The sequence below is a fragment of the Hemiscyllium ocellatum genome, chromosome 35 (assembly GCF_020745735.1).
Source record: "Hemiscyllium ocellatum isolate sHemOce1 chromosome 35, sHemOce1.pat.X.cur, whole genome shotgun sequence".
NCBI lineage: Eukaryota > Metazoa > Chordata > Chondrichthyes > Orectolobiformes > Hemiscylliidae > Hemiscyllium > Hemiscyllium ocellatum.
This window is the reverse complement of record NC_083435.1, coordinates 6,682,243-6,706,393: the sequence shown is the minus strand read 5'-3', so window position 1 is coordinate 6,706,393 and position 24,151 is coordinate 6,682,243. Positions and strand designations below refer to the sequence as shown.

General features: G+C 46.9%; 1 protein-coding gene across 1 annotated transcript in view; it reads left to right on the top strand.

Annotated features, from left to right (window-relative positions):
* Window positions 1-2,123: 2,123 nt before the first annotated feature.
* The window catches only part of LOC132832936 (regulator of G-protein signaling 3-like), a 127,668-nt gene continuing 105,640 nt past the window's right edge, over window positions 2,124-24,151 (top strand). Inside the window, exon 1 of the mRNA XM_060851178.1 lies at window positions 2,124-2,225. The gene's annotated coding sequence lies outside the window, so the exon portion shown is untranslated. The remainder of the gene's footprint in view (window positions 2,226-24,151) is intronic.

Here is a 24,151-nt window from a genome sequence, read left to right as displayed (position 1 = left end):
GAGTGTATATCTGTGTGTGTGTATATATATCTGGGTGTGCCTGTCCGAGTGTATATCTGTGTGTCTGTCCGAGTGTATTTCTGTGTGTGTGTAAATATATCTGGGTGTGTCTGTCCGAGTGTATATCTGTGTGTCTGTCCGAGTGTATATCTGTGTGTGTGTATATATATCTGGGTGTGCCTGTCCGAGTGTATATCTGTGTGTCTGTCCGAGTGTATTTCTGTGTGTGTGTGTCTCGATGTATATCTGTGTGCGTATATATCTGTGTGTGTGTGTATGTCTGTGTGTCTGTCTGAGTGTATATCTGTGTGTGTGTATATATATCTGGGTGTGTCTGTCCGAGTGTATATCTGTGTGTCTGTCCGAGTGTATATCTGTGTGTGTGTATATATATCTGGGTGTGCCTGTCCGAGTGTATTTCTGTGTGTCTGTCCGAGTGTATTTCTGTGTGTGTGTCTGGATGTATATCCATTTGTGTATATATCTGTGTGTGTATATCTGTGTGTGTGTGTGTGTGTGTATCTGTGTGTCTATCTGGGTGTGTCTGTCCGAGTGTATTTCTGTGTGTCTGTCCGAGTGTATATCTGTGTGTCTGTCCGAGTGTATTTCTGTGTGTGTGTCTGGGTGTATATCCGTGTGTGTATATATCTGTGAGTGTGTATAACTGTGTGTATCTGGGTGTATATCTGTGTTTGTGTGTATATCTGTGTGTCTGTCCGAGTGTATATCTGTGTGTGTCTGTCCGAGTGTATATCTGTGTGTGTCTGGGTGTATATCTGTCTCTGAGTGTATATCTGTGTGTCTATCTGAGTGTAGATCTGTGTGTATGTCTGGGTGTATATCTGTGTCTGTCCGAGTGTATATCTGTGTGTGTGTCTGGGTGTATATCTGTGTGTGTGTGTATATCTGTGTGTGTGTATATCTGTGTGTGTCTGGGTGTATATCTGTGTGTGTATATCTGTGTGTGTGTGTGTGTATATCTGTGTGTGTCTGTCTGAGTGAATATCTTTGTGTGTGTCTGGTTGTATATCTGGGTGTGTCTGTCCAAGTGTATATCTTTGTGTGTGTGTATATCTGTGTGTGTATATCTGTGTGTGTCTGGGTGTATATCTCTGTGTGTGTATATCTGTGTGTGTCTGTCCGAGTGAATATCTTTGTGTGTGTCTGGTTGTATATCTGGGTGTGTCTGTCCAAGTGTATATCTTTGTGTGTGTGTACATCTGTGTGTGTATATGTGTATACCTGTGTGTGTCTGTCTGAGTGTATATCTGTGTGTGTATGTGTATATCTCTGTGTGTGTATCTGTGTGTGTGTCTGGGTGTATATGTGTGTGTGTATATCTCTGTGTGTATGTATATCTGTGTGTCTGTCCGAGTGTATATCTGTGTGTGTATATCTCTGTGTGTGTATGTGCATATCTGTGTGTGTCTGGGTGTATACCTGCGTGTGTCTGTCCGAGTGTATATCTGTGTGTGTATGTGTATATCTGTGTGTGTGTGTATCTGTGTGTGTCTGTCCGAGTGTGAATCTGTGTGTCTGTGTATCTGTGTGTGTCTGTCCGAGTGTGAATCTGTGTGTGTGTCTAGGTGTATATCTGTGTGTGTCTAGGTGTATATCTGTGTGTGTCTGGGTGTATACCTGCGTGTGTCTGTCCGAGTGTGTATCTGTGTGTGTATGTGTATATCTGTGTGTGTCTAGGTGTATATCTGTGTGTGTCTGGGTGTATATCTGTGTGTGTCTGGGTGTATACCTGCGTGTGTCTGTCCGAGTGTGAATCTGTGTGTGTGTCTAGGTGTATATCTGTGTGTGTCTAGGTGTATATCTGTGTGTGTCTGGGTGTATATCTGTGTGTGTCTAGGTGTATATCTGTGGTGGAGTTTTAACTCCGTTACTGAAAAGGCTCCATTAATAATCCAGGAGAGGATGGGTCTAACACGCCTGCCTTCTGAAAGCGATACTGTGTGATTCTCTCGAGTAACTGCAGCCCGGGCTGAATGCAAACACAGAGCTGATGTCAAAATCCGTGTGGGTGTGACCGCGAAGATATCCTTTTTACCAGACAACGACCTCCAGACTCCAGAAAGCAGGGAAGCAACAGCAGCCAGCTCTCTCCCTCCCTCACACACTCTGTGTGTGTCTGAGGCAGCACCAAGGTCCTTCACAGTTTCACTCTCTCTCTCTCAGCCTCCGGCAGCAAGATTCGGGTAGATGTTCACTCATTTAAGGTAATGAAAACAACCACTTTCCATTTCTCTGGTTCTGTGTGTTTGTGGGTGCGCTTTCTTGTGAAATAGTGCCGTGTTAAAGTTTCACCCAGCTGCTGCATCAGTTGCATTGCATTCCAACTGCTTTAGCCCGTCTTTATAAAACAATACATGACTTCAGATTTGACCAGAATTCCAGCATATCGAGGGGTTTGCGGTGAACTGGGAACAGACATCAGCCTCTGCTGAAGCTATTTCCCTCTGCCTCTGGCAACTGAGCAGAAAATAGAAAGAGAACAGGCAGAGAAAGTGAGGCAGAGAGAAATAAGGAGGGAGGGAGAGAGAGAGAGAGAGGCAGAGACAGAGAGAGGGAATGAGGCAGCTAGAGAGAATGAGGCAGACAGTAAGAGACTGAGGAAGAGACAGAGTGAAGCAGAGAGAGTGACAAAGTGAGGCAGAGGCAGAGATAAAGGGAGAGTTCGACAGAGAGAGAGAGAATGAGGCAGAGAGACAGAGGGGGAGTGAGAGTGAGGCAGAGAGGTAAAGAGAGAGAGTGAGGTACAGACAGAGGAAAAGAGTGAGACAGAAAGATAGAGGGTGAGAGTGAGGTAGAGAGTGAAGTGGAGAGAGAGAAAGAGAGTTGGGCAGAGAGAGTGGCAGGACATGTCAAAACGAGAGAGACAGATGGTAGCGATGAGAACCAACAGCATTCATCAGAGAGACAGAGAGGTCGGGAAATAGGAAGAGAGAAACAAGGAGATGAGAGACACAAAGGGAACATTGACGGAAATGAACACAATAAAGAGATGTGAACTAATGAGACAGAGAGACAGACAGAGGGAGAGCTACTGCAGGAATAAACAGAATGTGGCAGGAAGACTGACGGAAACACAGAGTGAAACAGGAACAGAGAGAGAGAGACAACACACTGAATCAGAGAAAGTACATGGAGGAAGAAAACAATACAGAAACAGCCTGGAAGAGAAACCAAATCCCAGAGGAATGGGAGAGTAATGAAGACAGATGAGCTGTGGAGAGATTCAGCACAGAATGAGGGGTGGAAGGAAGCAGAGATTTCAGGGAAGGAGTGCATCAGCAAGCCAAGGGAAGTCAGAGTGAGGAGAGAGGAAAGGAGAAGATGGAACAAAGATGAAGGGTCTGATTGAAATATCGAGAGCATGTCCTGGAGAGGGTTAAGAAGATAATTACATTGCAGTAACAGATCCCAATAAATGATCCTGTAAATTCTGTTGCAGGGGATTACCTCCACGTGAATCTGCTGTTTGATGTTGGATTACAGAAACAGACAGGGACTTTCCACCTATTGTTAGTTTTGAGGGGAGCAACATTAGTGATAGCTACAGAACCCAGAGAGCCAGGTTTCCAATGATGCCCGTGTTTCTACACTCGTGAAATGTTCACTTAGCAAAAACAGCTCATGGTACCAGCAGAGCACTGACCATGGCAAACAGAGACAACAGTAAGGTTAGAATTCAGAGACCAGGGTCCAAATGTGAGGCAGATTAATCTGAACCTGCACTGGGTGCAGTCAGTCTGAGAGATTGTACTGAAATTGATAAGTTGAATTAATATCTGTATGAGCGTGCCTGACATTGACTCAGTCGGCTTGTTTGTCAGAGTTTATCTGTGCTACTGTCTGTTGCATCTTGTCATGTTCTTGTCTGTATGCAGTGACATTTAGATGGATGTCAATGATATGCACATTTGTCGATGTATGTGTGTACCTTCGTGTTTACATGTGTATGTGTGGGAGTATCTGAGTGTGCATATACTGAGTGTGTATGTATGGAGTATATCTGTTGTGTGCATGTGTCCTTGTGCACATGAATGTTGTATGTGTGTTCATGTCTGTGCATATACCTGTCTGTATGGTTAGATGTATGCACTTACATGTTCTTCTATTTATCCCTGTGTGTGAACAATTGATTGTGTGTCTATATTGCCAATCTGTCATCTGTGTTCGTGTATGCAAGGCTGTGTAGTGACATTCTGTCATCTGTCTGTGACTGTGTCTCTGTGAGCGCGTGTGTGTGTGTCTTATATTTCCATGTGTATATCTGAGTGGGAATGTGTCTGTGTGGGTTTCTCGGTGTGTGTGTGTCTTGTGTGTTGTGTTTCAGTACATGTGTTTTTGTGTGCATCTGTCTGTGTGTGTGTTTATGAAGGATATGTGTGTGTGTTAGATGCTGTGTTATGCCTGTATATCTGAATGTTGCTGAACAATAAGTGGAGCTGTAGTTGAGCAGTATTCCAGCACAAGCGCGCACACTTTAACAATTGTGTCTGTAGCTAGCAGTTCACTACAAAGGGAGGGATGAGGGATGAGCTGGTCATTGCGCACTGGATGGGGAATGAAGAAAAAAAGTGTTTGGTCCACTGTAGTTGCAGAATGTGAGAAATAGGAGCTGGACTAGCCTCTCTTGGCATTCTTGACATTCAATAGAGACCCACGCCAGGCTGCCCGTCCTACCCTACCGCTGTGACCCATCATTTCTTGGTGTTCAAAAAATCGATCAACCTCAACCTTGAATCCATCCAATGACTGAGTGGCCACAGCTCTCGGGGGTAAGACTGCCACAGACCACAGGCAAAGACAGTTCTCATTATCTATCCTTTAGGTCACAAACAGGGCATGTGACTGAAAGTCATTAAGCTTGGACAGAGGGATGGAGAGGTGTAGGGAGGAAGTCCAGAGTTTAGGCAGCTGATGAGGTAGTGGCCACCAGTGGTGAGAATGGGATGAACATGGATCAGGGAGGGTATCCAGGGTTAGAGGATGTGACAGAGACAGGGAGGGGGCAGGGCTGTGAAGGATCTTGGATCAGAGGTGCGAGATCACCCCTCATTCTTCTCAACTCCAGCAGTCCAGCCTGTTCCCCCCTCTCCACATTAAACTAACCTTTCATCCCAGGAATGAATTGTGCGATCATTACCAGGACCACTTCTGGAGTATTTATGTCTCTTTTTCTTCAAAGAAGAAGGACAAACCTCTCCACAATATTGGTAGTCTGTGCGGGTTTCCTCCGGGTGCTCCGGTTTCCTCCCACAGTCCAAAGATGTGCAGGTCAGGTGAATTGGCCGTGCTAAATTGCCCACAGTGTTAGGTGAAGGGGTAAATGTAGGGGTATGGATCGGTTGCGCTTCGGCAGGTCGGTGTGGACTTGTTGGGCCGAAGGGCCTGTTTCCACACTGTAAGTAATCTAATCTAATCTAATATACCACATGATTTTAAGGCAAGTAGTACGCATTGTGTTTGTGTCACTGGGGAGTAACCCAGAGCTGCAAGCTCATGTTCTAGGGATGAGAGTTCGAATCCCGCCACGGCAGATGGTGAAATTTCAATTCAATAAATTAAGGAAAGATTTGGAATGCAAAGTTAACTTAATAGTGGCCATTGCGGATTGTTGGAAAACCCAACAGGTTCACTAATGTCCTGTAAGGAAGGAGACTGCCATCCTTTCCTGGTCTGGCCTACATGTGACTCCAGACCCACAGCAATGTGGTTGACTCTTAACTCCCCTCTGGGCATTTTTGGATGGGCAGTAAGTGCTGGCTGCATCAGCGATGCCTACATCCTGTGAGAGAATCAATGTAACTGTAGAAATGGAAGTAACAAATGGCAACGTGGTAATGACGAGCTGCTCTGATTTTGTTGGTGGAGATTTCTGGAAAAGGATGCTGGTGAGGACTCCCTGCATCACGCTAATGGAGTTTCTGACAGTAAGCAGTCAGAGCCTTGATCTAACATCCCGTGTTAAATTGTACTGCGGCTGGTCAATGATTGAATGGGGCCGTAAAAAGCAAGTACCGTTCCCAAAACATCGAAAGTGACTCGACAATTAGAAAGCAGCTCATGTAATACTGGATTTATTGGCACGGTGTCTGGAAAATAAAGGCGGAAATGTCAAGGTGAGTCTATACAGTGAATGTGCTGGAAAAATTCAGCAGTGACAGAGTGGATGCTATTGTACAATCTTACTGCCCACAGTGGGGCCATACAAACCACTAGCTTTTTCACACAGCGGCCGGTTTAATCTGATACCCAGTCAATTCCTGATAATCTGATGATTGAATCTCCTTTGAGGACCTGTCCAGTTGCCTTTTATAAATTACTCTAGAATCCGATAGCTTTCAGATCATGAATTGTCTGTGTGCATGAAAACATTTCCTGCATTCCCTTCTTGTCCCATTGCCAGTGATATTAAACTTACAATGTTTGCTGTTTGAATATCTCTGTAACTAGCCTACCTTAATCTTGACCACTCTAATAATGATGATCTCAGCATCTTCCACCTATTCACTTACTCCAGGTATCTTCCTGGTAACTGTCTCTGTATTTACTCCCTAAAACCAAGCTCAGGTCACTATACATCAAACACACAACAAAAAACTATTTGAAACCACCCCTTGTCGAACTCCCTGCATTCTTCTCTTGATTCAGAAACACCACTCATTGCTAATCTTCAACTCAATTTTCTGAATGCCTTTATATTTTTTTTACCAAATTCTTTTAGAAAGGCCACATGACTAATTCTTTGGGATTGGGGAACTCAGAGCCCAGGGAACATTGATTTAAGGTTAAGTGTATGGAGGTTAGGACAGAGCCTAGGGGAAGCGGTTGAACACAATGTGTTGTGTTGCTTTTCTTGGTGATGTTTATGAGCTTCACTGTGTGAGAACACAATAGTACCATAAGGGTGGAGAAACTGAACAATCGTTGACCAATATTGTCAGGGAACAAGGTTGGCCTAGCCTTTATGAGAAAGCAGGAGACCTTGCTGAAGAAGATGACAGAAGGAAGGATTGGGAAGGCTTAGACCAAGGAGGAGAAAGAGATGCAGCTTGCAATTGGGAATGAGAGGCCATTATGAGTGACTACAAAGGAAGATATTAGACTGCCTTGCTATTGATAATTGGGAAGGTGCTGAAGGTACTGGACCGAGTAATGCCGAACGTCAAGATAATGTTCTCAGGACATGAGTTCAAGTTCCAATGTGTTAGATGGTGAAATTTGAATTCAATACAATCTGGAATTAAAAGCTCACCCAATGGTGATTATGTACCCACTGTCAGTTGTCATAAAATTCACTCATATTCTTCAGGGAAGGAAACTGCCATCCTTACCTGGTCAGGCCTACATGTAACTCTGCACCCACAGTGAAGAAATGAATTATTTTAAACATAGAGTTGACTGCTGTTTGTGTCATGATGAAAGTTAATGGGTGAAGGAGTGCCCAGGTGAGGAGTTAAGAACAGGTTATATTGGTGAGTTAGGGCAATGCCAGGAACATGGAGTGGTGAGATTTCCTGTCCGTGGACGGTAAAGTCGTATTGGTTGGGTCAAGAGGGTTATCGATGAGTCCAGACTCTGCGGTGGTGATAATCAAATCCAGTGTCAGAGTCACATTTAGCAGGACAAGGAAATGTTACAGCCACCTGAGAACTCTGCCAACAACTGCATCCCAGAGAAATGCCAGATTGAGGGAAGAATGGCCCCTGTTACATGGGGTCAGCCCAATATCTTTAACTCAATACCACAACCTGCATTGTTATTGTCCCTCTGAGACACATCAAGAAAGTATTGAATAGGACTAGATGCACAAAGAATTGTCCCAATGGTGGGGCTGTCTGGAACCAGGGGTCCGTGTTTAAGGATACAGGGTAAACCTTTTAGGAATGAGATGAACAGAAATCTTTTCCCCAGGGATTGGTGAACCTTCAGAACCACTCTGACAGAAAATGGCTCAGGCCAAAACCTTATGTGCTTAAAAGAGGAACTAGATTTTGCTCTTGTGGCTGAAGGGACCAAGGGAAATTGAGGGAGGGTGGGATGAGGGTACTGAGCTCAATGATCATATTGAATGGCAGAGTCAGCTTGAGTCATCAAATGGCCTCCTCCTGGTACGATCTTCTATGTGTCTGTGTAACACTGGGCATTGTCCTGGTGAGTGAGGGAGATGCGAGGCAATGGAAGCTGAAGGGTTTTGAGGAAGAAGAGGGAACGGAAGAGGCAAATTGCTGGGAAGGAGTTCATCCGCATGACCCTTGGGTCACTGAAGACATGCTTGCACAACAGGAGATGGGAAAGGTCAAGAGATCAGGTAAACCTTGATTCCTGGAAAATCGGGACCTATTGGGTCCTTTCTCTTCTTCACACATGGACATGGGCTTCACTGGCTGGGCCAGCATTTCTTGCCCATCGCTGGTTACCCTCGAGAAGGTGGTGGTGAGCTGCTGCAGTTCATTTTGTTCGGGAGGAAGTTTCAGGATTTTGACCCAGCAACCCTGAAGAAATGGCGACGCATTTCCAAGTCAGGGCAGCGAATGGTTTTATCGGGAACTTGTAGGGGGTGGCGTTCCCATGTAGCTGTTGCCCTTGTCCTTCTAGACGGAAGTGGGCATGGGTTGGGAAGGTGGTGTCTGAGGAGCCATGGTGAATTTCTTGGAGGCACAGCTCACAGACTGGGTGCGTCACCCTTGTGTATCAGCCCTTTCTGTATAAAGCCAGGAACTGAGGGATTCCTCAATGGAAGTCATTTGAAACATGGTCACCAGGCGACGGTTTTAAAATGGTTCACCTGGAGATTCTGGGAAGATTGCAGAGGTTTGACTGGGAAGGGGTTAAATACTTTGAGCCACAGCAGGAGTGCTGCCTGACAGAAAAAAAGATGTCAGGAAAACCTTGCGCTAAAATAATATTATCCAATTCCATTTCTGAAACAGTTGCCAGCAATAATCAGTCTCTCAATCTATTACCCCCCCCAGTCAAATCCAATCCATTGCAGCTGCCAATGGGAATTTAGTAGATATTTTGTTTGACTCCACATTGTGCTGATTTTGGGGAAAAAGGATGTTTGTTGTGGAATAGCGCGTGAGAATAAGATTTATCACAACGTCAATGATGAGTCAGTGGGTGATACTCTCCCCTTGGACTCAGCACGGACATAGATTCAAGTTCCCTCAACCCAGAGGGATAAAGGAAGGACAGGCAATGGGCCATAGATATTATCCCAGGCCTGTTAATCCAGAGACCCTGCAATCCCACCACGGTGGATGCTGGAATTTGATCCAATCAGGAGCATAGAAATGACCATGAATCCATTGTTGGGAAAAGAAAAACATCTTGTTAGGGGAAAACAATCCTCATCTGGGTCACTAATGAGAGAGAGAGAGAGAGAGAGAGAGTTTCAGGATGGGTCATCAAAACCCAGGACTGCACTGCATTCCCAGTTTACCGTAGCAGCCCTGCTGTTTTGTCAGGATCCAAACTAGAACTCGGACCTGTCGATACAAACAGTTTCCCAATGAATGTCATTGGGAATAGACGAAGGACTCCTTTTCACCCTAGAGGGAAGTGAGGATGTGGGGGGCGAGAGAGTGGATGAGTCTGAGAGGAAGCTCAAAAGGAATAAATGGTCAATGAAGGGAAACCACAGATTGTAGGTGGAGAAGGAAGCCATTCAGCCCATCGAGTCTGATGTGCCATGCAATGAGACCAGGCCTGACCTGATAATCCTCAACTCCACTTTCCTGCCTTTTCCCATAAGCCTTTGATTATTTTCCTGATTAAAAATCTTTGTAACTTAGCCTCGAATATTAGATTCCCTACAGTATGAAACAGGCCCTTCGGCCCAACAAGTCCACACCAACTCTCCGAAGAGTAATCTACCCAGACCTGTTTTCCTCTGACTGATGCACCTAACTCTATAGACAATGTAGCATGGCCAATTCACCCGACCTGCACATCTTTGGACTATGGGAGGAAATCCACGCAGACACAGGGAGAATGTGCAAACTCCACACAGACAGTCACCCGAGGCTGGAATTGAACCTGGGATCCTGGTGCTGTGAGGCAGCAGTGCTAACCATTGGGCCACTGTGCCACCCCTTTTATCTATTGAGAAAAAAAATAGGAATAATATACTGATGACCCATCCTCAATACCCTTCTGTGGTAAAGCATTCCACAGCTTAATTCCCTCAGAGAAGAAATCCCTCCTCAATTCTGTCTTAAATGTGCAAACCCTTTTGATGTGCTCGGGTCCTAGACTCTCCCACAAGGGAACTAACCTTTCAGCATCTGCCTTGTCAGGTCCCTAAGTATCATGTGTGTTTCAGTAAAGGTTTCCTCTAAATTCTGTCAGTAGACCCAACCTACTCAACCTCTCAACTAATCCCTCCATACCTGGTATCGGTCAAGTGAACTTTCTCTGGACTGCCTCCCAGTATCACTATCTCTCTCCATAGACGAGAAGACCGAACATATTCATAATATGCCAATTGTGGTCTATCCGGTGTCTTGTGCAGCTTTAGGAAGACCTCAGTACCTTTTGCTCAGTTGGCTGGACAGCTGGTTTGTGATTCAGCGTAATGCTGATGGGGCTGGCTCAACTCCTACACTAGCTGAGGTTACCATGAAGGCCTGGCTTTCTCCACCTCTTCCCCACTGTATGGTGATCCTCAGGTTAAACCAGCACCAATCACTTCACTCCAACAAGAGAACAGCCTCTGGCTCTCTGTCATTGCTATTTTTATCCTCCATTTCCTTTGAAATAAAGGTCAACATTCCAATGGCCTTCCCTATTCCAAACTGAGTTTGGATATTAGCTTTTTGTGATTCATGCATGACCACTCCCAAATCCCTCTGCAACCTCTCTCTGTTTAAATAATATTCAGCTCCTGGATTCTTTCTGTCAAAGTACATAACCTCACATTTTCCCACATTGCATCCCATCTGCCAAGTTTTTGCCCACTCACTTATCCTGCCCATATCCCTGTGCAGACTTACTGTTTCATCCTCACCCACTCGCCTTCCCACTTATTTCTGTATCACTTGCAAACTTGGCTTTAGTGAATCTATCTTCCTCTTCCAAGTCCTTATAGTGATAATTGTGGTCCCAGCAATGTTTCCTGTGTCACTCCACTTGTTACAAGTTGCCATCCATAAAATGGGCCGTTATGCAATCCTCTGTCACAGTTAGCCGACGCTGTAAACATACTAATAGACTTTTATCTGACTAATCCTCTTGGGAATCATGGGGTTCGGAGGCTCAAGTGGAACATATATCCTGGGCCGCACTTGCAACACTGTAAGTAAGTGCAGTTCACATTCACAGACCGTCTAACTGCTCTGACATTAGTATTTCGATCCATTATCGTCATCCTACATCACATTGCAAACTGCAAACCTCACAAAATCTGTCCCACCATTGACAATGCACAAGTTAGCAGTGTGATGGAATACTTCCCACTTGCCTGCATGTGTGCAGCTCCAACAACACTCAAGATGTTTGACACAATGCAGGGACGAACAGGAATACTGGCCCAGCCAGTGACTCATACATCCCGTAAAGGAATAAACTTTAAAAAAAGCGGCCTGCTTTCCCGACACCACATCCACACACATCACCTCCCTCCACCACCGATGCTCAGCAGCAGCAGCAGCGTGTACAAGATGCACTGCAGGAGTTCACCAAACATCTTCCAGCAACACCTTCCAAACCCAACTCCATTTTCAAATTTGATTATCAATTCCAACTCGGCAGCGGAGTACGCTCCTAAACCGGAGCTCAGCCATTCCTATTCTTCTGTGTCCCCTTTCTTTTCTCTTTGCCTTCTTTCATTTTATCGACTTTCCTAACATTCCTCAGACGGTATCAGTGCTGGAGGATTCAGCCAACTTAGACTCGAGGGACTCCCGGCCTCGAGGTGAGGGTAGTGCAGACTCCCGGCCTCGAGGTGAGGGACAGTGCAGACTGTCAGCCTCAAGGTGAGGGGCAGTGTGGACTCCTGGGATCGAGGTGAGGGACAGTGCGGACTCCAGGGATTGAGCTGAGGGCAGTGTGGTTTCCCAGAATCGAGGTGAGGGATAATGCGGACTCACAGGATCAAGGTGAGGGACAGTGCGGACTGCCAGCCTCAAGGTGAGGGGCAGTGCGGACTCCCGGTATCGAGGTGAGGGCAGTGTGGACTCCCAGAATCGAGGTGAGGGATAATGCGGACTCCCAGGATCGAGGTGAGAGCAGTGCGGACTCCTGGAATCGAGGTGAGGGCAGTGTGGACACCTGGAATCGAGTTGAGGGACAGTGTGGACTCCCAGGATCGAGGTGAGGGCAGTGTGGACTCCTGGAATCGAGGTGAGGGACAGTGTGGACTCCCAGGATCGAGGTGAAGGCAGTGTGGACTCCTGGAATCAAGTTGAGGGACAGTGTGGACTCCCAGGATCGAGGTGAGGGCAGTGTGGACTCCCAGGATCGAGGTGAAGGTAATGTGCCCTCCTATTTTTGAAGGTCTGTAATGCCAAGCGCTGACTTTTGTTTCTTTTTTTCCAAATTTATAAATAAGATTTTGTACCTGAGAGTCTTTGTCCCGACAATGGGGCTGGGAATGGTGACTCTGTACACGTTCACTGTCCTCCTGTATCACTGTACTTGAATACATGTGACTTTCAGCCTAATTCTAACTCCAACTGGGAGGGCGACAGCAGCAGGTACATGGGGATGCCACCAAATGCAAGTTCCTCTCCAAGTACTTGCCATCTCAATTTGGAAGTACGTTTCTGTTCCTACAGTGTCACTGGGTCAAATCCTGGAATTCCCTCCCTCGTGTCAGTGTGGGTCAACCCACAACACGTGGACTGCAGAGGTTCAGGAAGGCAGGTCACCCCCACCGTCTCAAGGGACAACTAGGAACAGGGTCATAAAAGCTGGCAGAAATAATAACAATAACGGGATTATCTCAAACACCGATTCACAAACTAGGTTGATTAATGATGGGATGTCATGACTCCATAAAAGACACCAGAGAGATGAAAGATGTTTGATTTCTATGGCTGAGACTCTCAGGAATTCCTGGAAAGGAGCGAAGTTGGTTGACATCTATTGACAAAATCAGAATCAGACTGATTACTCAGCCTGACAGTGTGAGGGAGCGGGATTAACCCCAGTCCAGGAATGATACACTGCGTGTATTAGAGGGTACAGTGAGTCTGACAGTGTGAGGGAGCAGGATTAACCCCAGTCCAGGAATGATACACTGCGTGTATTAGAGGGTTCAGTGAGTCTGACAGTGTGAGGGAGCTGGATTAACCCCAGTCCAGGAATTATACACTGCGTGTATTAGAGGGTACAGTGAGTCTGACAGTGTGAGGGAGCTGGATTAACCCCAGTCCAGGAATTATACACTGGGTGTATTAGAGGGTTCAGTGAGTCTGACAGTGTGAGGGACCTGGATTAACCCCAGTCCAGGAATTATACACTGCGTGTATTAGAGGGTACAGTGAGTCTGACAGTGTGAGGGAGCTGGATTAACCCCAGTCCAGGAATTATACACTGCGTGTATTAGAGGGTTCAGTGAGTCTGACAGTGTGAGGGAGCTGGATTAACCCAGGTCCAGGAATCAAACACTGTGTGCATTAGAGGGTTCAGTGAGTCTGACAGTGTGAGGTAGCTGGATTAACCCCAGCCCAGGAATTATACACTGGGTGTATTAGAGGGTTCAGTGAGTCTGACAGTGTGGGGTAGCTGGATTAACCTCAGTCCAGGAATTATACACTGGGTGTATTAGAGGGTTCAGTGAGTCTGACAGTGTGAGGGAGCTGGATTAACCCAGGTCCAGGAATTATACGCTGGGTGTATTAGAGGGTTCAGTGAGCCTGACAGTGTGTGAGAGCTGGATTAACCCCAGTCCAGGAATTATACACTGGGTCTATTAGAGATTTCAGAGAGTCTGACAGTGTGAGGGAGCTGGATTAACCCCAGCCCAGGAATTATACACTGCGTGTATTAGAGGGTTCAGTGAGTCTGACAGTGTGAGGGAGCTGGATTAACCCCAGTCCAGGAATTATACACTGTGTGTATTAGAGGGTTCAGTGAGTCTGACAGTGTGAGGGAGCTGGATTAACCCCAGGCCCAGGAATTATACACTGGGTGTATTAGAGGGTACAGTGAATCTGACAGTGTGAGGGAGCTGGATTAACCCAGGTCCAGGAATTATACACTGGGTGTATTAGAGGGTTCAGTGAGTCTGACAGTGTGAGGGAGCTGGATTAACCCCAGTCCAGGAATTATACACTGCGTGTATTAGAGGGTACAGTGAATCTGACAGTGTGGGGGAGCTGGATTAACCCCAGGCCCAGGAATTATACACTGCGTGTATTAGAGGGTTCAGTGAATCTGACAGTGTGAGGGAGCTGGATTAACCCCAGGCCCAGGAATTATACACTGTGTGTATTAGAGGGTACAGTGAGTCTGACAGTGTGAGGGAGCTGGATTAACCCCAGTCCAGGAATTATACACTGGGTGTATTAGAGGGTTCAGTGAGTCTGACAGTGTGAGGGAGCTGGATTAACCCCAGTCCAGGAATTACACACTGGGTGTATTAGAGGGTTCAGTGGGTCTGACAGTGTGAGGGAGCTGGATTAACCCCAGTCCAGGAATTACACACTGGGTGTATTAGAGGGTTCAGTGGGTCTGACAGTGTGAGGGAGCTGGATTAACCCCAGCCCAGGAATTATACACTGCGTGTATTAGAGGATTCAGTGAGTCTGACAGTGTGAGGGAGCTGGATTAACCCCAGTCCAGGAATTATACACTGTGTGTATTAGAGGGTTCAGTGAGTCTGACAGTGTGAGGGAGCTGGATTAACCCCAGGCCCAGGAATTATACACTGGGTGTATTAGAGGGTACAGTGAATCTGACAGTGTGAGGGAGCTGGATTAACCCAGGTCCAGGAATTATACACTGGGTGTATTAGAGGGTTCAGTGAGTCTGACAGTGTGAGGGAGCTGGATTAACCCCAGTCCAGGAATTATACACTGCGTGTATTAGAGGGTACAGTGAATCTGACAGTGTGGGGGAGCTGGATTAACCCCAGGCCCAGGAATTATACACTGCGTGTATTAGAGGGTTCAGTGAATCTGACAGTGTGAGGGAGCTGGATTAACCCCAGGCCCAGGAATTATACACTGTGTGTATTAGAGGGTACAGTGAGTCTGACAGTGTGAGGGAGCTGGATTAACCCCAGTCCAGGAATTATACACTGGGTGTATTAGAGGGTTCAGTGAGTCTGACAGTGTGAGGGAGCTGGATTAACCCCAGTCCAGGAATTACACACTGGGTGTATTAGAGGGTTCAGTGGGTCTGACAGTGTGAGGGAGCTGGATTAACCCCAGGCCCAGGAATTATACACTGGGTGTATTAGAGGGTACAGTGAATCTGACAGTGTGAGGGAGCTGGATTAACCCCAGGCCCAGGAATTATACACTGCGTGTATTAGAGGGTACAGTGAATCTGACAGTGTGAGGGTGCTGGATTAACCCCAGGACCAGGAATTATACACTGGGTGTATTAGAGGGTACAGTGAATCTGACAGTGTGAGGGAGCTGGATTAACCCCAGTCCAGGAATTATACACTGTGTGTATTAGAGGGTACAGTGAGCCTGACAGTGTGAGGGAGCTGGATTAACCCCAGTCCAGGAATTACACACTGCGTGTATTAGAGGGTACAGTGAGTCTGACAGTGTGAGGGAGCTGGATTAACCCCAGGCCCAGGAATTATACACTGTGTGTATTAGAGGGTACAGTGAGTCTGACAGTGTGAGGGAGCTGGATTAACCCCAGGCCCAGGAATTATACACTGTGTGTATTAGAGGGTACAGTGAGCCTGACAGTGTGAGGGAGCTGGATTAACCCCAGTCCAGGAATTATACACTGTGTGTATTAGAGGGTACAGTGAGCCTGACAGTGTGAGGGAGCTGGATTAACCCCAGTCCAGGAATTACACACTGCGTGTATTAGAGGGTACAGTGAGTCTGACAGTGTGAGGGAGCTGGATTAACCCCAGGCCCAGGAATTATACACTGTGTGTATTAGAGGGTACAGTGAGCCTGACAGTGTGAGGGAGCTGGATTAACCCCAGTCCAGGAATTATACACTGTGTGTATTAGAGGGTTCAATGAGCCTGACAGTGTGAGGGAGCTGGATTAACCCCAGTCCAGGAATTATATACTGGGTGTATTAGAGGGTACAGTGAATCTGACAGTGTGAGGGAGCTGGATTAACCCCAGGCCCAGGAATTATACACTGTGTGTATTAGAGGGTTCAGTGAGTCTGACAGTGTGAGGGAGCTGGATTAACCCCAGTCCAGGAATTATACACTGCGTGTATTAGAGGGTTCAGTGAGTCTGACAGTGTGAGGGAGCTGGATTAACCCCAGGCCCAGGAATTATACACTGCGTGTATTAGAGGGTTCAGTGAGTCTGACAGTGTGAGGGAGCTGGATTAACCCCAGTCCAGGAATTACACACTGGGTGTATTAGAGGGTTCAGTGAGTCTGACAGTGTGAGGGAGCTGGATTAACCCCAGGCCCAGGAATTATACACTGCGTGTATTAGAGGGTACAGTGAATCTGACAGTGTGAGGGAGCTGGATTAACCCCAGGCCCAGGAATTATACACTGCGTGTATTAGAGGGTACAGTGAATCTGACAGTGTGAGGGAGCTGGATTAACCCCAGGCCCAGGAATTATACACTGGGTGTATTAGAGGGTACAGTGAATCTGACAGTGTGAGAGAGCTGGATTAACCCCAGTCCAGGAATTATACACTGTGTGTATTAGAGGGTACAGTGAGCCTGACAGTGTGAGGGAGCTGGATTAACCCCAGTCCAGGAATTACACACTGCGTGTATTAGAGGGTACAGTGAGCCTGACAGTGTGAGGGAGCTGGATTAACCCCAGTCCAGGAATTATACACTGTGTGTATTAGAGGGTTCAGTGAGTCTGACAGTGTGAGGGAGCTGGATTAACCCCAGGCCCAGGAATTATACACTGTGTGTATTAGAGGGTACAGTGAGCCTGACAGTGTGAGGGAGCTGGATTAACCCCAGTCCAGGAATTATACACTGTATGTATTAGAGGGTTCAGTGAGTCTGACAGTGTGAGGGAGCTGGATTAACCCCAGGCCCAGGAATTATACACTGTGTGTATTAGAGGGTACAGTGAGCCTGACAGTGTGAGGGAGCTGGATTAACCCCAGGCCCAGGAATTATACACTGTGTGTATTAGAGGGTACAGTGAGCCTGACAGTGTGAGGGAGCTGGATTAACCCCAGTCCAGGAATTATACACTGGGTGTATTAGAGGGTACAGAGAGTCTGACAGTGTGAGGGAGCTGGATTAACCCCAGGCCCAGGAATTATACACTGCGTGTATTAGAGGGTACAGTGAGTCTGACAGTGTGAGGGAGCTGGATTAACCCCAGTCCAGGAATTATACACTGTGTGTATTAGAGGGTACAGTGAGTCTGACAGTGTGAGGGAGCTGGATTAACCCCAGTCCAGGAATTATACACTGGGTGTATTAGAGGGTACAGTGAGTCTGACAGTGTGGGGGAGCTGGATTAACCCCAGGCCCAGGAATTATACACTGGGTGTATTAGAGGGTACAGTGAGTCTGACAGTGTGGGGGAGCTGGATTAACCTCAGTCCATTGGTTTGGGCCTGATAAATTCAAGGTCGATTTAAATTTATGTAGTGCCTTTCCCATCCAAACAACAACATCCCATAGCCCATTACAGACAAGGGGGTACTTTGGATTTGCAGACACTATTTCATGCAGGGACCACAGCAGCCAGATTGCACACAGCACGATCCCACAAACTGCTGTATGAAAAGAGCCTGATTGTCTGAGTTGGATGAAGTTGACTGAAGTTTAGTCCCAGCCAGAACTCCTCACAATCTTTTCCATTCTATTGAAAGCAGTCCTCCATCAGCACCACACTGTCAGCGCTCCTCAGCACTGTTTCCATGGAGTAGATACCATGAAATGTGGCAATATCGATCACCACCGTGTTTGCTGGCAGAGACTTGGAAGTGAACAAATCTGGGAAGAATGCTTACACATTTCTGTGCAATTTCCTGATCGACATTGCAATGAAATAATGATGATGTGCTCTTAATATGATGAATACCTTACCACAGAGAGAGAGCTGTGGGGGAGAGTTGTGTATAGTTAAGGCTGAGAGAGTTAGATTCTTGATCAGTCGGGGAATCAAGGGTCATGGGGACAGGGCAGTAAAGTGGGTATGAGGAATATTGGATCACTCAGGATCTATTGAATGTAGCAGGATTGATGGGCTGAACAGCCTCCTCCTTTCCTATTTCTTATGATCTTATATCAGACTAGTGCTCTGCTCTCTGTTAAACGCTTCAGCGATTGGTTCTGACATTAAATCGCTCAAAAGGAGGGAAGGGTGACTGTGATCTTTTTGTTCAGTGATTTTGGTGTGTGTGTGTGCGTGTGTCAGAGAGAGTGAGTGAGTGTGTGTGTGTGTGTGTGTGTGTGTGTGTGTGTGTGTGTGTGTGTGTGTGTGTGTGTGTGTGTGTGTGTGTGTGTGTATGAGAGAGGGAGTGTGTGTGTGTGTGAGAGTGTGTGTGTGAATGTGTATGAAAGAGAGAGAGTGTGAGTGTGTGTGTGAGAGAGAGGGTGTGTGTATGAGAGTGTGTGTGTGAGAGTGTGTATGAGAGAGAGTGAGTGTGTGTGTGAGAGAGAGTGTGTGTGTGTGAGAGAGAGAGTGTGTGTGAGAGAGTGTATGAGAGAGAGAGTGTGAGTGTGTGTGTGAGAGAGAGAGAGAGAGAGTGTGTGTGTGTGAGAGTGTGTATGAGAGAGAGTGTGTGTGTGTGTGTGTGTGTGTGTGAGAGAGAGAGAGAGAGAGAAAGTGTGTGAGAAAGTGTGTATGTGAGAGAATGTGTGTCAGAGAGAAAGAGAAAGAGAGAGAGAGAGAGAGAGAAGGATGGTGAAACCTGTTGAGATGAAGGAAGATTCTCAAAAAAGCACCGAAACACAGAGAGGCTGAGTATGAGTGAGTGGGAGGACAGGAAATGGCAGAGGCCCTCAGGGGAGCAGGGGAATGAGGATTACTGCTCACGACAGGGAAAAGACTGCTTTAAGCACAGGGGTGAAAGGGGAGATTAAATAGAGAGCTTTCAAGAAGTCTTGTTTAATGGAAATCAGGGCACCATAGCCTGGGCCAGGGGGCAACTCTTCATCTTGTTAACTGGCCAACAATAACAGCTAACACTCCCACCCACAGATTCCATTCACAGGTTCCACTGACAATGTTCCCATTCAACTGGAAACATCGGAACAGGGGAAAAGGAAGGTACATGACCCACAGGGAGGAATTTGAAATGACTGACAACTTGTTGCTGCTGTTTGAATTGGAAAATGAGGTCCCAGTGGTGGGCACCACACAGCATTTTCACAGGATCCTCGGAGGTTGCCAGGCAACTGGTGTCAGGAGGTGCCTTCGTTAGGAACATCCAGCTCCCATCCCCATCCCAGCGGGAATCTCTGCCTTTGTTCACCACCTCTCCATCCTCCCACTCAGTTCCCTCCTCAGCCTCGTCATCTCCCCAGGCTGAGAGTTAACAGAAGGGGCAACATTTCCAGGCAGCCTCTCTTTACAGGCCTCAGCTTACCTTGACTTGCTCTTTGGGAATTCCTACGTGTTGTGGAACTAGCCCAGACCGGACAGAGCCTTTCCAACCTTTGAACTCTCACCCACTAGGTGCCAACTCCTTAAGCCAGGGGATCATTCCCTGGGAAAGGGCAGGAATTCCTAAACTGGTCTCATGGTTGCAAAGCATCTACGCCAGGCTGTGTCAATCACTAGTTCATCAGAGAGCGTACTAATTTCTGTGGAATCTTTCTGTGCCTCATGGTCTCACTTCCATAAGAGGAATCCATTTTCTCAATGGTACGAGGGGGGTGTGGGTATTGCTGGCTGGGCCAGCATTTGGTGCCCGTCCCTATTTGCCCCTTTGCGGAGGTGGGGGTGAGTTGCCTTCTTGAACCGCTGCAGTCCACTTGCTGTGGGTTGGACCTTCAGTGCCCTTGGGTAGGAAGTTCCAGGACCCACTTCTATCTCGAAGGTCAAATGCAGCAGCTCCAAGGGATCAGCACCCCCTGCCCAAGTTCCCTTCCAAAACACTCACCGTACTGACTTGGGAATATTTCTCTGATCCTTCTCCTTCATGATCCTGTTGAGTGACGGAGTAGGCTTGAGGGGCTGAATGGCCTACTCCAGCTCCTGTTTCTCCTGGTATTATGAAATAAAAGGCAATTGTGCCCACGTCCTGAGAACTAATAAGTTAAACAAAAAATGCAATAGATCACAGCCAGTTATTGGAAGCAAACAGCTTCAGGGCATGTTTCTTGCCAGATTCAAGATCTGTACCACCAACAGATTGTTGTGATCGGAGGATTATGGCAGGAAGTGGGAGCTCTCTGTTAGTGATGATGAAAACACATTTCATCACCTCAGTTAGCCTGAGCAGAACCTGAATGGGGGAGGTTAAAACTGTATTGATGGAAAATGCATGGTATTAGAACAATGACCCCTTTTCCACATCAGCACAGGAGCTAAGCTCAGCATTACATGAATCATTCACTGTCATTCAAGGTAATATCTCCAGGGCGCAGGGATAGTGGACGCTGCATCAACAAGAACTTGCATTTGTATAGCATCTTCAACATAGTGAAACCACCCAATGTGTTTCGTCAAGCAGAATTTGACACTTGGCCACATAAGGACAAATCGAAAGATTCGAAGCAACATATTGAAGGGAAACAGTGATATCGGGAGGTGGAGGGATTGAGCAGGGAATTTCAGAAGGTGAAGCTAAGGTGAGGCATCCATTGGTGAAATACAGTGGAACACAGTGATCTCATCAGGGCAGCTGGGGGGAAGCTCCAGAGCTCTGGATGGGCGTGGCCGCGGATGGAACGGAAAATGGAGAAAGCGAATTTTATAATAAAAACAGGCAGTGCTGGAAAAACACATCGGGTCTGACAACATCAGGGAAGAGAGAAACAGAATTAATGAGAGGAGAAAGGTTAAACAAGGCAGAAGAGGGCGGATTGTATGTGGAATGAACATCCTGAGGAAGTGGTAGATGTGGGTAAAATGACAACAGTTAAAAGACATTTGGATGGATATTTGAATAGGAAAGATTTGGTGGGATATGGGCCAGGAACATGCAGGTGGGACGAGTTTAGTTTGGGATTATGTTCAGCATGGACTGGTTGGACCGAAGGGTCTGTTTCCGTGCTGTGTGACTATGACTCTCTGAGTCCAATAGCTTTTCTTCAGAGCTGAAAGCTAGCTGGAAAAATGACGATTTTAATGTTGCTGCCAGAGATGGAGGAGGAGTGAATGAAACAGACGGGAAAGGTGCCCAGAACAAAAGACAAAGAGAGTGCTCATGGTAGGAAAGGAAATATTGAGATTTATAATAGGTGTTAATGATCGGTGTGAATAATAGGAACTAGGGCAGCTCTGCTGACAGTCACTCTCAGCTGTGCTAAGAGGCACGGGGGTTGGAGTGGAGTGGGAGAGGTGGTGTGAATGGGAGACATCAGAATGAAAGACACAACATGAAAACTGAAACTTTCCTCACCCCTTCAGGCCATTCGGCTTCTTTCTGTCATTGATTGCCGTGCTTGAACAGCTCTTGTTTCTGGCCTGAAGCGAGTATGCTCACTGATTTATTAACTCTTGCAGCAAGCTCTTTATCAGTGCAATGAATTGGGAGAGATGCAGAAAAGTCGGGACGTTCTGGAGCATTTCCCATGTATAGCTGAGCAGAGCCAAGGAAGAGTCTTTGTATTTGTAAATACACCTACGCCTGGATGTATGGTTGCAAGCATGTGTATGTATATTGAAAATCGGTTTATGTCTACATATCTGCAATGTCAGATGCCATGGGTAGTGTCCTTCCCTCTGAGCCACAGATTCAGGGTTCCAACCTGACTCTGGGATTGATCAGCTTTGGGAACGTGGTTGTCGTGTGGTGACGGAGTCTTATTCTTGAGCTGTCAGTTTTTCCAGAGCCCCAGCGATTGGTTGGTGAGAGTGTGAGGGTCTCCTGGTCAGTGGTGCCCCCCTCAGGCCACAAGCTATTGAAGTGCAGGAACATCGAACCAGGGCAACAGCCATAAGCAAGTGCTTTGCCAGGAGGTCAGGTGTTCAAGTCCCACTCCAGAGGGACCTCAGATCTCAGCTGACAATCCCACCTTTCAGACTGAGCCCCCAGACCCAGCTCCTGAGGATGTGAGTGACCCTCCCATGGCCCCGTTTGGAAGAGGTGCAGGAGAACCGTGCTCCCTGGCATTCTGGCCTAAAATTCCTCAAACATCCCCTCCGAAAAAAAATTGGATGCATCATGTCAATGAGTGTGAGACCTTGCTGTGCAGTGAGCTACGTTAACTGCACTACAGCAATGGCTGCACTATGGCGGCTGAACGTCCTGACAGAAGGCGCTACAGAAATGCAAGTCCTTTTGGTCACCTCCATATCTGAGGACATCAGTCCTGACTTGTCTGTTGGTTTGGCACAGTATGAGGCGAACAGTAAAACTCGTGTGGAATCTCTCTGATCGCAGCCTGGGATTTCATGCTGTTTATACTTGCTGAGTATTTCTGGTTGAAGCTGGAGATTTTTGTACAGCTACACTGTCACTCGCCACTGAACTCATAAATGATGCAGCTTCATTGGGATCTTTATTAATCATACTCAGCTTTCCAAAGGCAAACTGACCAAATTAGTTTCCAAATTTATCTTGATGCTGTAGCGAATGATTTAAAGTTAAAGTCCCAGGCACATTATTGCCTGGTCTCTGCTGAAACTCAAGTCAACAGTGAGATGCAACCTCTTATAGCTTTGCAAACAGGAACACAGATTATTCCAGCAGTGAAACCAGGCCATTCGGCCCCACCTGTTTCTGCTGGTATTCCTCTTCCCATCCTATGTCAGCTCAGATCATTCTTTTCCTTTCACTCTCTGTATGTGAGCACCTGTCCGCCACCATCACTCTCCCCTGGCCCCAAGGGGCGAATTCATTTTCTAAGCACTGTCTGGGAACGAGGTGCCTTATCCACACAGTCACCCAAGGGTGGAATCGAACCTGGGTCTCTAGCGCTGTGGGGCAGTAGTACTATCCACTGAGCCACCATGTCACCCATTACCTGCAAGCTCCCCTCCAAGCCGCTCACCATCCTCACTTGGAAATATATCGCCGTTCCTTCAGTGTTGCTGGGTCAAATTCCCGGAATTCCCTCCCTAACAACATTGTGGTTTTATCCACAGCACATGGGCTGCAGTGGTTCAAGAAAGCAGCTCACCCCCACCTTCTCAAGGGGCAAAGTCTAACCCAACCAGTCACCTCCTTGTCCAATAAGCAAATAGAAGAATGTTGCTCGCAGCTGACTGAGATCACCGGCCTGACTGGCTATTAGACGAGAACGGAGTTTCCTCCAGTCCGATTCCCTGATTCTGTATTTCCAGCTTTCAGGAGCATTGTTTTCTTCAGAGTCTGAATTCATTCCTTGAAGGTGACGTTGTCTTGGTAACCATGGCCTCACGCTGTCTCACTTCAGGACAGTAAGTGGAACTCTGGAAACAGCATCCTCACTCCTGAATGAGAAGGTCCCAATCCAGAGACAGGGTGTAAATTGTCGTAACTGATTCTGAGCAGCTTGAGGGTGTGTTGCTTTGACAGGGGCCTTGTTTTTTGGACTTGTTGTGAAAGTGTTGGCTCTCTCTGATCTCAATTTAAAGATCAGGCTAGGAATTCTGCAGTTTCCTCACCTCCTGAGCCTTTCCCATCATCTCCAAGGCACAGGTCAGGAGTGTGATGGAATACTGCCCACTTGCCTTGGGTGGGTGCAGCTTCAACAACACTCAAGAGGTCAACACCATCCAAGACAAAGCAGCCCTCTTGAGGACTCCTTTCAACATTCAGTCCCTTCTCCACCGTTGCTCACTGTGTACTGTCTACAAGGTGCTCTGCAGAAAGGTCCTTCAACAGCAATTTCCAAACCTACAACCACTTCCACCTGTCAGGTCAAGGGCAGCAGCTACACGGGAACA